The 18,429-nt window shown below is 46.2% G+C and overlaps 1 protein-coding gene across 5 annotated transcripts in view; it reads left to right on the top strand.

The window, feature by feature from the left end:
* cemip (cell migration inducing hyaluronidase 1) overlaps positions 1–18,429 on the top strand; it is a 335,274-nt gene that overhangs the window by 72,580 nt on the left and 244,265 nt on the right. Inside the window, exon 2 of one of the 5 annotated variants that reach the window (XM_079666027.1) lies at positions 12,728–12,825. The exons of 3 other annotated variants lie outside the window; for them this stretch is intronic. The gene's annotated coding sequence lies outside the window, so the exon portion shown is untranslated. Of the gene's footprint in view, positions 1–12,727; positions 12,839–18,429 lie in introns of all 5 variants that reach the window. One more of the 5 variants, XM_079666026.1, reaches the window with a different exon arrangement.

The following is an 18,429-nucleotide window of genomic DNA, read 5'->3' as shown; positions in this document are numbered from 1 at the left end:
AAAGAAACAACACCTTGCAAAGGCAAACAAGCCAATGGATATTAGAACAGCGTTTGTTAGGGCTGGCAGCGAGGCCTCTTTTGAATGTGCACTTTTAATAGCAAAGGCAAAGAAACCGCACAACATTGGCGAGCAGCTCATTAAGCCAGCTTGCATTAAGATGGCTGAGAAACTGTGCGGCCCGCAGGTGGCGGAGAATCTAAAAACTGTACCACTGTCAAACAATACGGTGAAAGACAGAATTGAGAAGATGGCAAGTAACTGCGAGCTGCAGCTGCTCGAAAAGCTTGGAAAGGGGCCATTTGCCATACAACTTGATGAAACCACAACTGTAGCAGACGAGGCTGTGCTGATCGTTTATGTGCAATATATCGATGGGGAAGATTTGAAGCAGGACATTCTTATGTCAGTCAACCTTACCACTACCACTCGGGGTGAGGACATTTTTACTGCAGTGGATTCTTACCTCTCATCCCACAAGCTTTCCTATGAGAATTTAGTTGCATGTTGCACAGATGGAGCTGCCTCAATGATGGGGAAAAACAAGGGATTTAACAGTCGCTTGAAAGAAAAGGCACCACACTGCACAATATTTCACTGTGTGATACATCGCCAGGCCCTGGCCAGAAAGAAACTGTCAGAAGACCTCAGCGAAACACTCTCAACTGTTATTAAAATAGTCAATTTCATCAAAAGTCCCCCCACCAACAAGCGTCTATTCGCAGACTTGTGCGAGGATGAAGCGCGCCAAACCCTCTTCCTGCACACCGAGGTTCGCTGGCTCTCACGCGGCCGAGTGCTGGCACGCTTTGTAGAACTGAAGGAAAAAATTGAAGAGTTTCTACAAACTCGTAACCGCGCACTGTCAGAGCAAGTGACTGAGTCATTCTGGATTAAAACAGCATACCTGGCCGACATCTTCAGTCTCTACAATGAAACAAACAAGCGTCTGCAAGGCGTGGAGTCCAACATTCTCCAATGATGCATTTGTGCGCAAACTGGAGTACAGGGTCGGGAAAATGGAGAGGGGGGAGCTGCAACAGTTTCCACTACTGCTGAAACAATCCCAAAACAATCCTGAAACGGTGCCTGTGTCTGTATGTCGCGAGTTCATCCGCCATATGAACGCACTGCAAACGGAAATGCAATCACGGTTCGCTGACATAGACGAGTATGTCTCCAAGGAATTGTGGGTTTTAGATCCCTTTATTGCCAAAGTTGAGGATGTGGAATACCTGGATTGCGAAGATGAGCTCACCGACATCCAAGCTGACTTGCTGTCAAATAAATACTTCCAGGAAAAAGGATTCAAAAAGTTTGGGATTCTCAAAAGACCAAGCCTCGCTCCAAAGATCACACTGCATGCCACGACCAGGATTATACTCCCATTCAGTACGCCATATCTATCAGAAACAGCCTTCAGCGCCCTTGTTGCCATCAAGACAAAAGCACGCAACACACTGGACGTTCACAACGACTTTAGACTGGCTGTCACTCACATTACACCGGACATTCCATCCCTGGCTGCGGGCGTGCAAGCCCAAGGTTCACATTAATGAACCTACTTGAACCTCGTCTTCTCTCTGCTACCTGTTCCATGGCAGACAAGCATTTGATTTACCTGCTTAATATGCCAGTTTTTCATTTTTTTTATATTGGCCTATGCAACCATATTACCATTTATTTATGAGACATAGTATATTCTTTTGAAGTGTCCTGTTCTTCGACATTTTAAATAAATATGATGCATACATTTGCAAGTTAGTAGCTAATAAAAGCATACAAAGACAGAAATGTATCATTTTTTCTTTAATATAAATGTTTCTTCTGCGCGTAAAGTGCCGGTTTCAGTTGGATTATTTGTCACAGTTGCTCCGATCAGATCGGTCTCCTCCATTTTGTAGATTATTTACGATTTTTTAATCCACATAAACACATCACCAAAATCTGGCTTACTTTGAGCATGAGTTTTAAACAGTTGAATCCCTTTGTGAATTGTTTCCACTTGCGCCGTCCTTTAATTTATTGATACAGCGGGCATCCAAATTCATTAATCCTGAGTCCAATAACCAATAAAGTCACTCCAATAGTGCTCCTTAGTTACGCTTTCATCCTCCTTTAATGAAATACTGCACATTCATCCAGTTTGTGACAGTAGTTGTATCATTTTTGAGACTTTTAAACTTTCCGCTGTTACCAGGCACGGCTGTCACTACCCGATCTGCCCCCCTGCCCGATCTGTACTGCGCATGTGCGAGATGGTCCGCCATACTGGACAACTACATACGGCAACTGTAATAGGACACTTCACACAGTGGCGTTTGGCAAAGCAGAAAAAGAACACAAAAAAACCGGGAGAGATGAGTTATTGTTATGACAACGTGACTTCACTTTTATTTAACAACTCTTTTTATTGGGTTCTTTTATTTGGGGTTCAGTACATTGTCAGAATAAGTGAGACATAGATTTAACTTCTGTTAGACAGCTATATGCCATACATTTTTGCATACATTCACAGTAAATATTTATTCAGTATGATAACTGCCAAACAGAAGTTAAATCCATTTTCTTTTTGTGCTTTGCCAAACGCCACTGTGTCAAGAGTCCTAGTTGGGTTGCCGTACGGAGTTGTCCAGTATGGCAGACCATCTCGCACATGCACAGTACAGATCGGGCAGGGGGGCAGATCAGCAACAGCGATAATTAAAGTTTCAAAGTTTTGGGGGGTCGCAAATTCCAACAGGAGTCATTTAGGGGGGCCCTGGGTGAAAAAGGTTGGGAACCCCTGCTCTATAGTGCACAAACAGGCGCTGAGAATGGCGCAAGGCAGCCGTGCGCGCCACATAGCAAGACATCGCGCGCACAGGACAGAGGAGATTTAGAAAAATAGCGGGGGTAAAAACCGCGCAAGACACTGTTCCTGGGATGACAGGAGTGTTTCTTGTATCCCATGGAACTGCTGGGGGGAGAGGCTTCTCTGTGAAGTGCCGTAATGGTCTTCATGGCGACGAGCCACGCCATCGCCGCCGCTGCCCGTGAGGCAAAAGGGCTGCCTTTCACTCCGTCTCTCCTCATGAGGCGCGTACACGCCCAGGGGATGAGAGGTGTGTGCATGCTGTCCACACGAGGCGTTATAACGGTGGTTATTATGACCGTGTGTAGGAGGCATATCTGGGACAGAGGAATGCCGCGAGTTCTGCAGTTTATAAACCAATAGGTTAAAACAGCAGGCTCCTGCAGCGAATGAACCACCCTGTTCACCACTCTGGAGTGTCCCCCTGTTGGAAGAGACTCAGGGGGATCATCACGTGACCAGCTGACGCCAACGCCGAGCAGCTGCGTCACGGAGGGCTGTGTGGGTTGTGACACGCCGGAGGAGAGCTGTCAGTTCTTCTCCTCGCTGCCGCGAGAGTCGCGCTCTCATGCTGGCTGAGTTGAATTCCACTCCCAGATAAACGATTGTCTGAGAGGGAAGAGGACAGCTCTTCTTCCAATTTATTATGAAACCCAGGCTTTGACAGATGCGATACGAGATGTACCGTCTGTAAAGCGACTTCCTCCCTGGGGCGAGCCAGCAAATAGCAGGTCGTCCAGAGAAAACCACACTCTCATCCCTCCTCTGTGTAGTGGCTCCAGCCTTCTCTACACAAATGCGAGGAGCCAGGAAATATCCGAACGGCAGACGATTGTCTGGTCTGATATTCCCTGAAATGGAAAAACGCAGGAATTTCCTGTGTTTCGGGATGATGGGTACGTGGAAGTATGCATCCTTCAGGTGGAAGTGAACCAGTCGTCCTGGTGAAAACATTCCAGCACCTGTTTGATCGTCAGCATGTGGAATACTGACAGATCCAGGATGTCTCATTCCCAGTGCTTGAATTGGGCCGGTACTCACCGGTACGCAGTACCGGCACTTCTGATTTTTACCCATGTGGTACCGGCACTTCTTACTGAGTACCGGCACCTTGCCGGTACTCAGCCGCAGGCAATATACGTATATATTGTAAACGCAACGCAGCGCAAATGTGGGTCTGACTCTGCCTCACAGAGGGTGACTGGCTGTCTACATGACGTGGCCTGCCGACATTGCCACTTTCATACAGATCATACTAATGCCCTCGATTGGTCTCTGTGTGTCATTCAAGCTCGGCAGGGTGTGTGTTGGTGTATGTGTGGCGCGAGCGAGCGAGAAAGCTCGCACACCGGTTACGTGTATTGTTGTTAGCATCTGGTGCTAGCTAGCTGCGCTAACGGATATAAGGAGCTTTTTCAACAACAAGGTGGAGGGAGAGTCCTTTGCTGTCAGACTGAGAGGCTGATAACTATAGCTCTGGTGAGGTAAATTACTCTCTGAGTCTTTAGATAGTTAACTTAGTTTAAGTTATCTCAGTGGGTCTCAAACGGTTCGGTCACCATTTATGTAAACACATATTTCCATTTGAGGGGGTAGTGATTAGTAAAATATGCATGAATAATACAAACAAAATGTTAACTAGGTGAAAAAAGGTAAGATAAACTTGTTGAGAGCTAAAACTAGTCTTTGCTGTTGCCTCAAAGAGGAGCAGGGGGGAGAGGAGGGAGACGGGAGAGGCCGATTCAGGAGCCCAGACACACTCACAACTATAAATGAACCAAAAACAAATAAATAAACAAGTTTCAATGTTTTTTCATATTGGATATTGTATGTTATTGGTTATGGCCATGTACTTAGGATTTTATGATTATTTAATTGTATACATTTTTGTTTCATATGGGTGTAGTCTCTTTATTTCCCCCTCAAAATGCACCAGATTGATGCATTTAAGTCCAACATTTAAAAAAAAATCTTACCGGGAGAGCATGCCCCCGGACTCCCCTATAGGATTTGAGACCCGGCTCCACTGTTCCCAAATAGATTTGCAATTTTTTTTAAATAGTAACCCATCTCCATATGTTTCTTTTGGGGTAGTAGATTTAAACTAGAGGGCTATCACTTTGTGCAGCAACGCTATTGACAAATAAATCCAGCAAAATGGCACAAAAAACTGGTAGTGGCCTCAGGGATGAGGAGTCATTTAACCAGCCAGTAGGAGTCAAGCTTTACTTTCTTTTATATCCATAAAGAAAAAGTAAATCTGTTTACAGTTGTTTCATTATGGATGTTGAGAGGTATCCATATATCTCTTCATTTTGCTCTCAAAGTGCACCAGATTGATGCATCTAACTTCAATATTTAAAAAAAAAGATTCCCGGGGGAGCATGCCCCCGGACCCCCCTAGACTAGAGGGTGTCAGGTCCACTCCCCACTTATAAAAATAGCACTTTACCACTGCACCCCCTCTAATCTCAGATGCACCCTGAGTCATTTTGTTTAAGTACAGTGAGCCTTTCTAAAATATACAGTAAAGAGACAAACCCACCAGCATTATAGGATATACTATGACTTTGTGCCAAATACTTGTTGCTGATTTAGAGTACTGGCACCTTTTTTATTCCAATTCAAGCACTGCTCATTCCCCCAGTCTTTTTGGGGATTAGAAAAATAACGGGAGTGAAAACCCCTGATTTTCCTCCCTTTGAGGAACCCTGGAAATATCCTCTTTAAACAGGAGTTCCAGCAGCTCGGATTGGAGCGCAAGACATAGCTTCTGGGAGGACAGGAGTGTTTCCTGTATCCCATTGAACTGTGGGGGGGGGGGGAAGAGAGGCGAACTGCAGGACGTATCCTCTGCTGATCAGCCTGCTCATCCATCTGTCCATCAGACACACGTGCTGCCACTCTGAGAAACACTCTAAGAGCGGGCGCACATGCTCGAGATGTTCTGTGGTCGTCATGGCAACGAGCCACGCCAGGGAGTCTCCACACGTTGCGTTTCACTCCGGCTCTCATCATGAGGCGCGTACACGCTCAGGGGATGGATGGAGGTGTGTGCAGTGCTGCCCACATGAGGCGTTATAACGGCGCTCATGGGTTTATTAAGGCCGTGTGTACGAGGCGTATCTCGGACAGAGGAATGCCGCGAGCTCTGTAGTTTATTAACCAACAGCTTAAAACCAGGCTTCTGCAGCGAGCCCTGCTGTCTACTAATCAACAAATTAGTGGCAGCCGGCTTAATTAGCGCGCTCTGAAATGTATTAACCGACAGGTTAAAACCAGGCTTTAGCAACGAGCCCTGCTGGCTATTAACCGACAGGTTATAGGCAGCTGGTTCACACAGGGCGTGAGGCAACCCCAGGTGGGCTTGGACCGAACGGGCTGCGCGGGGGCCTCCACACGCTGCGTCTCACTCCGACTCTCATCATGAGGCGCGTACACGCTCAGGGGATGGATGGAGGTGTGTGCAGTGCTGCCCATATGAGGCGTTATAACGGCGCTCATGGGTTTATTATGACCGTGTGTAGGAGGCGTATCTCGGACAGAGGAATGCCGCGAGCTCTGCAGGTTATTAACCGAGGTTAAAACGGGCAGGCTTTTGCAGCGAGCCCTGCTGGTAATCAACAGATTAGTGGCAGCCGGCTTAATTAGCGGCTCCACTTCCTCGGAGGCTCTCGCGGAGCCGACCAGGAGCGGGGGAGCCTCACTCCCATTTCACTCGCCGCTGGGAGACCCTGTCTCTGGGGTGGCGGGGGAGCGGAGACGTGGGAAGGAGCCCCTGCAGCCGCCGGGGCGGTTGCTGTGGGCGTCTCTCCGCTTGCGGCCTCCTGTGGCCGGCGTGGACGCCGCGGCTGCTGCGGGCGTTGGTGCCGCTGTGGCAGCTCAGCCGACTGGAGCCAGCTGTACATGCTGGCGAATGCCGTCCACCTGTTCCGCGGCCGTCTTCATGGACTCCACCATGGCGTGGAACTGGGGTCCGAACAGCCCGTCCGGGCTGATTGGAGCGTCCAGTAGCACTTTTCTGGCCGTCTCCGTAACAGACGCCGCCGCGCTGTGGTGACGGAGAGGGGGAAAGCATGTTCGGCCGCCAAGCTGGCACCCTGCTCCGACTCTGTCTCCCCCGTCCGGGTGAGAGGAGGGAGGGGAGAACCGAACGGTGAACCGTGGAGGGAGGCGGGGCAGGAGTTGCTTCGGACTCATGCCCGGCACTCTGCCCCAGGGACACGAGGCCCCGTCCGTGGGCTCGTAAGCCTGGACGGGCCAATCGTCCTCCTCGGCCACAGCAGCAAGAGTGTCCGCTCTCCGCTTCCTGTCGCCCGAGGGGAGACGAGCGCAGTGCATGCTACCTGCTGGTTTAGAGCCGCGTACGTGTGCTCTGACCCCCGGCAGGATTCACATACTGCTTTTATCTCTGCAGGTCATAACTCATTATGAACCCAGAGCCACATGAGGGACAACCACGGACGCAGTTGTTGCTCATGATTATTCTCAATTGCTGTGCTTCATTAACTGTGCTGGTTTGCTGAAAAAAAGAGGGAGCAGATTGCCGGGCCTCCTTCCTATTTATACCGGAAGGAGGCCCGAGGGTGGGGCCCACCTTGCGGGTGGGCGTGGACTACAAGTGTTTCAGTGCTGCGCGGGGGCGCAGGGGGATTACCCAATAGCGATAGCCTTAGAGGGCGAAGCCATATACGAAATAGAACTTGATTGTTGAGGCCACAATAAAGATGCCTGCTTTATTGTTATTATTGCAAAGATTACAGATTACAGACAACGAAATGCAGTTTAGCTTCTAACGGTGCAACAAGCAGTAAAGTGAAATGTAATGTACACAATCTACAGAATAAAATATATAATTAATTGAATGATGAATCAACAGTGAGGGGTATGAATACATTAGATATACACAGCAGCCTGTGAGCAGTATTAACAGTGTATGAATATGTTAAGATATATAAAGTATGAAAACGGTAAGCAGTGCAAGTATAGCATACATGCCAACCTTTCCAAATCCAAAAGAGGTAGGTTTGCGCGTGGCAAACGTTCACGCCCAAATTAGGTAATCAGAAGAAATGGAACCCCAGTAATCACATGTATAAACCATGTATTTAAAATATATTGCATCATTTTATGCATTTTTCAGAAAAAAGTGGTAGTTTGGTAAACAGTGACATCAACGACATGTCTGGTCTGTAAAATGCCCGAAAAGTAAAAGAATGGGAGATAAATATCCCAAAGTCTCCACATTTTATTATATTTTTCTGGTCCTATTTCCGTTGAGACAGTGTAGATGAAGGATGTGTCAGGATGTAGAACTCTTGTGTGAACATTGGATAAAGCCAGGTTCATATTCTTGTTTCATGTTGTTGACATATTAGAGTCAAAGGTTTGCACAGAGCGAAATATCTTTGTGTTTGTTAAGTTACGCTTAGTTATGCAGCTTAACGTTGCCTTCGGAGAAAAACACGGAGATGTAATCCATTTAGCCAAGCCTGGCATATTTTATTATAAGGGCTGCACGCATCACTCTCACGGGGACAGCCTCCACTGGAATGAACTGGTTCCACACACACGTGGCAATCAAGAGCTGTGATTAGCCTATAGGAGGCAGGCATGCATCCTATACCCCTTGTCCTTGCGCCTCACTGTGGCACAAGCACAACATTGCACATCACATGGAACAGTACAGTACCACATACAAGTGAGGACATATATCCCATCAAATCTCAACAGTGTTGCGCCATAAATCAGAAAATACTGCATTAAAAAAGTCATTTCCTGCATTTTTATACTGATAAAGTGTGATATAAATAATGTACAGGCTTTCAGATTGCTGTAGTTCACTAAACACATTAACGACATGTTTGGTGTTGAAAATGTCAGAAAAAGTTAAAGAATGGGAGATAAATATCCCCAAATCTCAAAATTGCATTATATTTTGTGTGTGTTTGTGGTCCTCTTTCAGTTGAGACACTGTAGGATGCTTCCGGAAAATACCAAACACTGGATGTCTTTCAGTCGCCAACATGTGTTTTCGAGACACTGATATTAACGGGGAAATCCTGCAGGACTCAAATGCCTCGTCGGGGGTAACGCTGTCTTTCCCGCAGCGTTACCCCCGGTCTGCACGTTGTTTCTCTTTCAGAAACACAGAGGACTACTGTTTGTATGATGCGATCACGCTGCAAACGGTGTCCACCAAAAGTCGAGTCCAGTGTCTATGGAGTGTCATTTTTATTTGTTATAGTTTGGGAAGATTGAAAATTGGCAGGGAAAGCCAGCTAAACATGTCAAAAGTGGTAGACTACCGCCCAAATCGGTAGGGTTGGCATGTAGTATAGTATAAAATATATGGATATTAATTTCATGATAAACATTGTGGAACAATGATGAAAAATGTGAATGGAAGTGGCGACGTAAAACTGACACAAAACAACAACGAACTTTTGCCGAGCCAATGGAGAGTTTCATCAGCAGCGGGTACAAACCACCAATGAGCGCTCAGCTCGAGATACCAGCGAGTCGAGAGAGTGAATTATATCTGCATTTTCTCTTTTGAGAAGCCCCCACCCCCCATGTTGCAAACTCTTTGTTTAAAGCTAATTGGCCATCGGAATGTGTGGAGTAAGTCTCCCAAGGGGGATGCTCACATTCCACAGCTCCCCCCCCCCCCCTTTCTGTGATCTCCCAACCCCCAGTCTGTAGGTTTGTGTTCGCTGCATCATGTCTGTTAGGCCCCGCCCCCCGCACACAGAGAGACACAGGGAGACCGCTCTTCTGGAGTGAAGAGAGCGGAAATAATGATATTGCAAGTTAGAAACGTAAGATGCATTTTGACAGACAAGATGGCCAGTCCAACACTGCACCCAGCCCAGCCCACGTAAACTGTCAACGGGGGGAGCCTCGCTGCTGGGGGAACGGTGGACCTAGTGTCCCGACCGGAGTGGGAATAATAATAATAATAATAATCCATACATTTTATCCATTAATTTCCCCAACATTTTGGTAAAAAAAACACACGTTTAATCCATGTTGGTGTACTACAACTACAAAAAGCATCAGTTTGTTTTCTGATCAGGAAATGCAGACCGGCTCAAACAAACGATTTTTAAATCATCTTCCTCACGATCATTTAATGTATCATATGTTCGCCGAATTGACATGAAGGCACTAATAAATGTAGTTTCATCCACTTGAGTTTACAACTACAAAAATAATCGATTTGTTTTTATATCACATCCTACGGGAGGAAATTCAGCAGCTCTCACTACTGATTTTTAATCCTAATTTATTCATCATCTTCACCACGATCATTTATGTTTATGTTTGCCAAATTGACATGACAGCACTGACTTTGAATATACTGTAGTCAACTTCATTAAAACGTTATTAACGTGCCTAACTCAGTAATTCACAATTTCTACGCATGACAACAAACTTTGTCCGTGTTTGGTTCTCTCGCCGCACAGTGAAGCGTTCCCGCATTGACGTCACTTCCGGCTTCCCCCAAAACTTCAAAATGAGTCGAAGGAATTTCCCCGCAATGTTCGAAATTATTGATATTTATCGGAACGGTATCGCACCTTCTTTTTTAAACTGACTGTTCGAGATGACTAGTAGCCCAATATTTCTTTGCACAACAGTTGTTGGGATGCTGTCACAGGCTCTTTAAACTGTTGCACTTTCTGTTGTTTCTATCGGGCATTGCCGGTATGAAAGGGTCTGTGCCGGAAATATCAAACATTTAATAAAAGTGAAAAACAATGAACAAGACTTAACGTATTAATAATAATTAATTATATTTATTCCGTTTGGATTTAGGATTTTTGACTTTGTTTAGAGCAGCAGTGATCTTCAGCAGAGAGCTAAGCGCTGTCAGACCGGACCTAACCCTGAAAAGTATTATCATCTGAAATGAATCATTATGTTATTCATATTAAATACATATTGTATTTTTACAACTTGTATTTAGAAATACTCTGTTGTAATTATTGATGCATAAATGTGTTCATCCATTCAATGTGGCATCTGCTAATGGGGTTAATGTATGATATTACTTAATAATACAATACATTATAATATATGATATGATAATAATATTTTAGTTTTATTCATTTCTTATTTCATAGTTTCTCATTATTATTATTTTTATCGCTCATCTTATTTTTGATTTTATTAATCTGTGTGAATCTGTGCTATCCTTTTTTTCACTCTTACCCTGTTGCTGTTTGAACTACTGAATTTCCCTACGGGGATTAATAAAGGTCCATCTTATCTTATCTTAATGTATAAATTGATTTACCTCAATCTATTGTACTGTGTAAAAACACCCCAACAATATTACAAAAAATATACTGCATAAAGCAAACTATATACTTTATTTGATCTAAAATATTGATATTTTTTCATTATAGTAGCCTGTGAAAACCATAACAAATAAGTGATTAAATGCTACAGTATTCAGCAAACACAACTGCAGAGCTGCAAACATTGCAAACAGAATAAGTTCTACAACACCCAGTTGTCTTTGTGTATTTGTGAATGAAGCGCCATCTCATGGTTAAATCCTGTAATTGAACAAATGGGGAAATTTGGCAACGCCCTCTAGCAATTTGGCAACACCCCCAGCCACTGGCATCCGCTGGGTTTTTGACTGGGACACACCCATGTGAGTCCTATCTGGAGTGCTACATCTGTATGTGTTGTTATACCTTCTCAACATTAGCATGTTAGCTCCAACGCTGCACCCTAGCTTCAGAGCAGCCTATCTGGTCTTTGTAGCAGGTTGTAGCAGAAAGACTCCTGTGAGTGTGCTCAGCTGATTGGTCAGATTCGATGGTTAAACTCGCCGTTGCTGCTCACAGTGTGAGAGGGGCAACTACTGAAAACACACAGAGAGAAATAATTCCCTTGAGTGATCAACTCTTCCCCAGGAGAGAACAAAAAGATTGAAGAAGATGATTGGGCAATTTTAGTCTTATATTAATCATAAATAAGATGAATGTGTGATGAAGCTTTTTTTTCTAGGACTGTCAACGCGTTAATGATCAAGTTAATGCTAAACTGGAAACCTTAACGCATTAACAATAAACCCAATATAATCCCATTACCATGTTTCAACTCCAACATTCTCCAGTAGGCCAATCATTCAGATATCAAGTTATAATAAAGTAAAAAACGCTCTGAACAGTATGTATTTCTTTATTACAGCACACATATGTTTCTATCTCTCCTCAAAATACAAGTACTATGAATATTTGAAACTTGTGATTAATGACAGATTATTGTTTATAATTACATTTTTTACCAGTTAACATGTTAATACGTTTTGACTTCAAACTGCTGCTGAAGGGAGTCAGTAAAGTCAGTAAAGTTTCATAATCTGACTCTAACTTGTGCTGTGATCTTTAAGAGCATGAAGGAAGCAGAACAACTTTACATGCACATCATCTCTGCGCATGAAGGCAGTCATTTCTTCTAAAAATCTTAAATAGTATCCCCCCTCAAAAATGAAATATGGGTTGAAATCCAAGATTAATAGGTACAAACTTTGCCTAATTGATCTAAATGAAATGTTACTGAACAAAGAGTTGCACTATGTCAATGTAAGAGCCTGTGGCAGAGCTGGGGAAATATGGGGAATTAAAGTGTCTCTCTCAGCATTTGGAGCTAAATCAAACCGGTGTAGCCTTTTTTCTTTGCACAGCAGATCAATGTATCTGATGCAATGTCCATTAATCAAAAAAGATACCGTATTAATCCCTGAGGGGTGATGTGAAGGGCAGGAGAAGGAGCGTATTGTGTGTCCCGTCTTGTTTGTCTTCTGAGAGCCGCTCAGGTTCCCCTCACCTTCTCTGTCTCACTTATCTTCAGGTCTTATCTCTGGCAACTGCGTCACATTACAGACAAAGAAACAACGTTTCCAGGAGAAAAAGCTCTGCTGCCTCCCTCTCTCCTCCCTCAGACAGTAGGTCAGACTCAGAGGTAACACCATGTTGTTTTCTGTGTGATGTAATTAAAGACAGCACTGGATGAGAGCAATCATTGTTCCATTATTTAGTGTTGACACAGCCTTTTGAGGGACACACACACACAATTGTCCAGGTACAGTGGGTTCAGCTCTTTGTTTATATTGTGTAGCATGTCCTAGCCTGTGCACCCTGAGATTAAGCTGTGAATATTGTTATTACGATCCCGTTGAACCTCATGTGGGTGCGTGTGTGTCTGCGTGGCATTACATGTGTCGACAGGTCAGTGGATTGGGGATTAGACCTGTGAAATGGCAACAATGCACTGGAAGGTATTTAGAGCTCTGACTGTATCCCTGTGGCAGGGATGGTGAATATCTGAAGAGCTAAGCTATAGGGAGCGTAATTATTAGTTCTGCAGGGGAAATGGTTGTTAGGAACATCTGGATTTTGGTGCAGGTGTGTGTGGAGAGACTCTACAGAGCTGCTTAATGCAGGTAATTATGCCTGGGACCTTGTACTGTATACAGGAATGTTACAGCTGCCGAGTGGGAGGAGATATTACAGGCTAGTAAAAAGTAATTCTGAAAATAAGATAATATCTCAATTGCTCTTCATCATAAGATAAGCACCTGTATTAGAAAATGTCACATTTCTTGATAAAAAAGTAAATAATTTTTTGTAAATAAAATGAAGGTATTTGGCTTTGCTTCACACCTTTGGCAGGCTTGTTCAGAACATACCGTTCAACACAGTCAACACTGACAGTCAACACTGACATAAATCTATAATTGTGTCCAGTAAATATCTGCAAAGCTTTCCACTTTACATCCCAACACTGCGAATATTCTATTTTATTTTCGCATTTTTTTCCGTCCTTGTGGTCCTTTTCTTTCAGTTATCTTCTTTCACTGTGTATATACTGTATGATTGGACCTTATACACCAGTGGTCACCAACCTTTTTGAGCCCAAGATCACCGACCTCGGCCTTGGTGAAAGGCGAGATCTACTATTGCAGAATTGAGTGAAAAAGACAGTACTTCCAATTCGAGATCTTTTATGTAGGCTAATTGCATCTGAATTACATCAAATCATTGGGTGAAACTTTCAATTTGATTCAACTAAGAACACAACATAAATGACAAAAAAGGGTTATATATATTTTAAACCACTTCATACCTATCATTTTAAGTTTCATTCATTCCTTCATTAAAATCCTAAATATAAATGTATGTAGCTTATTTTCCATTTCTTTGAGTGAATTAGTCAATTATTTTTTTGACAGCAACAACAACAAAGAAAAAAACAATATCTTGCAGTGAGCAGATAACATAAAGTGCCATTTTAACTGTAAGACTTAACATTAGCATTAAAACAATTCTTAACAACAACATTCTTTATCCGTGCATAGAGCTAAGTGCAGTGAGTTCCAAAATATGCAGCATCCCTTTTCACAATGCCAAAGGGCAAAACGCCGGGTTACGTATTGTAACCCTTGTTATATTAACACAGGCAGAGCCCTCTACTGGACTCTATGGGTGCTAGGGCTGCACGATTTTGGGAAAAAATCGAATTGCGATTTTTCTGACAAATATTGCGATTCGAATTGCGATATTTGTTTTTAAGCGACCCAACGTAAATTTATTGTAAAATGCGGCGTATCAACATGCTCCCGTCTCTAGCACCCCCGCAGCCAGAGCTACGAGTGAAATAACTAAACTTACATGAAACTTCCGTTGGGTTGCTTTAAAGTCAAGCTTCAGTTTAAGATTCACCCTGTAATAGATGTAAAACGTGTGATGGAGCATTACTAACCTGACTCAGATGGTTTGTTTCACCAAACCATCTAGGAAAGCTCCATTGGAAGCCATTTGGAAAGGGCAGGCACTTTAAAAAAGACTTGGCAGGTGATTGGATCAATCTGTCTATCACCTTCTATCATGGGCCACTTCTGATTGGTTAACAATAGCTGGTACATGTGGAGCACAGCACTTCTGATTGGTGTGGATGACTGACACACAAGAAAAAAAAAGAAAAGAGAATTGAAAAAAATCGCAGGCTTTGCGATTTGATAATCGCATCATTTCAAATCGCGATTTCGATTTAAAATCGATTAATCGTTCAGCCCTAATGGGTACTACCTTATCATGCAAGCATTCACCTACTGAGATTTCTATAGACGTAGCCGGCCCCGGGGCGGGCCTACCTGAATGCGTGCGCATCTCACTTCCGTATAAAAGGAGGCCTTGCCTCCTGACCACCATCCTACACCACTCTTCAGTGAGCGGTATAGGACAGACAGTGCCCCAAGCTAGAGGGCTCCGCCTGTGTTAATATAACAAGGGTTACAATACGTAACCCGGCGTTATATCTCTCACAGGCACCGCCCTCTACTGGACTCTATGGTTACAGTGGGCGGAGCCCCGATGTATGCACGCACTGTTGTCCAGCACACCGTTCCACCTCACTGTCCCTGACCAACTTTAGCAGCCGCTGCGCCTCACTCACCTCTCCCTCGGTTGTAATCATGGAGAAGTCCAGGCTGCGGCCGATAGAGCACACCCTGATGCGCTTGCCTCGCAAAAAAGTGTGCTCGAAAACAGTGCTGAGGGCTCCCCTGCGTCCGCTTATAGGCAGACGGGGAAAGTCCGCAGCTGTATGGGTTCACTATGCACCCTCTCTCCTGAGTCCCTAAAGAGCACGGGGAGAGCGCAAGTGCCCCCTATGTCCCCACACTCAGACCCTGACTCCGTGCAGAGTGTGTACGGACTATAGTATGGAGGGCTCTCCCCCTCCTGCCCCCAGGCAGGCGAGGGGAGCCCTTTAGCCCTGTAAGGGCCCAAAGCGCATTACGTCACCCCGCGACCCTCCAGGAGTCCGGAGAAACGTAAGCGCATTTACGCCCGGGGAGGGGGTCAGATGCCCACTGAACCACAGACCCCCCCTCCTCACCAGTCCTGTGTTGCCCCAGCAAGCACAGACGCTGAGAAAGAGCCAGACATATCCAAAAGATAAAACTTTATGAAGGGACCTGGCGTTGACCAAGACGCCGCCATGCATATGTCCTCCACACTCACACCGTTGAATAAAGCTGTAGACGCACCCACAGCTCGTGTGGAGTGCGCACGGAACCCCGTGGGACAGGCTCTCCCTGCCTGCTCGTAGGCATGTGCAATGCCTCCACAAAGCCAGCCTGCCAGGCGTTTCTTGGACAGAGCTTTTCCAGTCACCCTGCCCCCGAAGCACACAAACAGCTGTTCAGTGCGTCTCAGGGTAGCTATGCGCTCTACATAACAAGCTAACGCTCACACCGGGCAGAGGAGGTGTAATTTAGCTTCCCTGGCCCCACCATGGGGTGGAAGATTAAATCCCCCCAACTGAATAGCCCTCGACCTGAACGCACTCCTTAGGCTCTTGGGCAAAAAGGAGGGGTTCGGTCTGAGTGTCGCCCCGCCCCGGTCACCCCGAATCAGTAAACAGCTCGGGTGCACCGACAAAGCGGTTAACTCAGACACTCTTTTGGCTGAAGTTAAGGCAAGTAGCAACGCTGTCTTCCACGACAGTGCTTTCAGGGAGGAGAGCTCTAGAGGCTCAAATGGCTCTGTGACCAGAGCCTCGAGCACCAGCGGCAGGTCCCACTGCGGGGTGGAGGCGCGCACTACTGGGCGCACCCTCCTGACCCCCTGTAAAAAAAACGCAACATCAGTGGATGAGAAAAAGGCTGACCTGCCGTTTAATCCCTCATGACAGGACGAGATGGCTGCTGCATACACTATACAGTAGAATGAGCAAGTCCTCTGTCCACCAATAACTGTGAAAAGGACAAAATAGAGCGCAACTCACAATATAGGGGCTCTATTTTCCGCTCCTCACACCATCTCTTGAATCCCAGCCACTTCGGCCTGTAACAGGCTGTGGTGGATCCTGCTCTAATTGCCTGGATAGACTGAATAACGCTGTCAGACAATCCACCCTGTCTCAGCCTTTCCCTCTCAGGAGCCAAGCCTGGAGAGGACGGCCCAGAGGGGGTAACGCCCCGATTGCACCTGCCTCTTGAGACATCGCCCCCCAGAACTGGGGAATTGCCCAGGGCTGGCCCACCTTCATCTGTATCATCTCTGAGTACCACGGAGCCCCGACGCGATCCGGCGCTACCAGAATGACTGCCAGACGTTCTCGACTCACTCTCCCCAGGAGAGGGAGAATGAGACGCAGCGGTGGAAAGGCGTATAGCAGCTTCCTTGGCCATGGCTCGTGTGCAAACGCGTCCACCCCTAAAGGCGGGTCGTCGCTCAGGGCCATGGACAACCACAGGACACAGTGGCTGTTGCGCCGGCTGGCGAACAGATCCACTTCCGCTCTCCCGAACTGGGCCCAGGTCTGCTTCACCACCTCTGGGTGAAGCGTCAATTCGCCTGGCAGGGGGCCGCCCCTCAACATGAGGTCGGCCCCCCTGTTCTCCAGTCCCGGGATATGGAGGGCTCTCAGAGATAACACCACCTCTGAAGGCCATAACCAAAGCCTCTCCGCTGTGACCAACAAGGTGGCGGAGCGGACTCCGCCTTGCCTCTTGATATAAGCCACTGTGGTGCTGTTGTCGCTCCTGACCAATACATGTCTCCCTTGAATTAGGGGCATGAAATGCTGGAGGACTAACACTACCGCCCGTAGCTCTAGGGGGTTGCTGTGTCGTGTTTCTGTTAGAGACCAGCACCCAGGTCCCTGCCCATCCTGTTCCCGTGAACACTGTGATGTAGGAGGTTACCCGTCCCAGTGGAGACCCCCTCCGGAGGCGCCCGGGAGACCCCCAGAACCGGAGGTTGCCCTCCACTTTGGGGGGGATGGTCACCAGCCGCCGTTTGTGCCTATTGGGATCCAAACGCAGGCTGGAGAACCACCTCTGCAGGCGACGCATATGCAGTAACCCCTGCGGGACCACAATGTGAGCAGCCGTCATGAAACTCAAAATCTGCATCGCCCCCTGTCACAGCCTGTGAACCGCCCAGAGAAGGGACGCACTTCTGCTCCCTGACAGGGTGGCGCGTAGCGCGCCTGCATCGAACACCACTCCCAACTATAACGCCTGTTGGTGAGGTATGGGGGTGCTCTTTTTTCAATTGATCGCAAAGCCTAATTTGGTTAGGTGTGTGATAAATTGTGCTGTGCAAAGCATTGCCTGTTCCCTGGACCCGGCCATGACTATGAGGTTGTCTGGGTAAAAGAAAAACTCTCATGCCGTGGGCGCGCAGCGGTTGAAGCGCAGTGGCCACACATTTACTGAACGTGCGTGGGGATAGGGAGTAGCCGGACGGTAATCTGTTGTACTCATAGGCTATCCCCTGGAAGGCAAAACGCAGACACTTCCTGTGCTCCAGAGCAATTTCCACATGAAAGTATGCATCTTTCATGTCGATGGTGGTCAACCAATCGCCCGGTTTGCACTATCCCCATTAACTGTTTTTATAGTTAACATGCAGAATTTTCTGCAGGCAATGTAGCGATTCGGGCTGCTGAGATCTAGAATAGATCTGAATTCCCCTGTCTTCCTGAGAACCAGGAAGTACATGGAATAAAGACCATTTTCTCTGTGCTGAGGGTGCACAACA

Source organism: Notothenia rossii, assembly GCF_949606895.1.
Source record: "Notothenia rossii genome assembly, chromosome: 2".
NCBI lineage: Eukaryota > Metazoa > Chordata > Actinopteri > Perciformes > Nototheniidae > Notothenia > Notothenia rossii.
The sequence above is the reverse complement of the archived record's forward strand: the minus strand, read 5'-3'. Positions and strand labels throughout refer to the sequence as shown.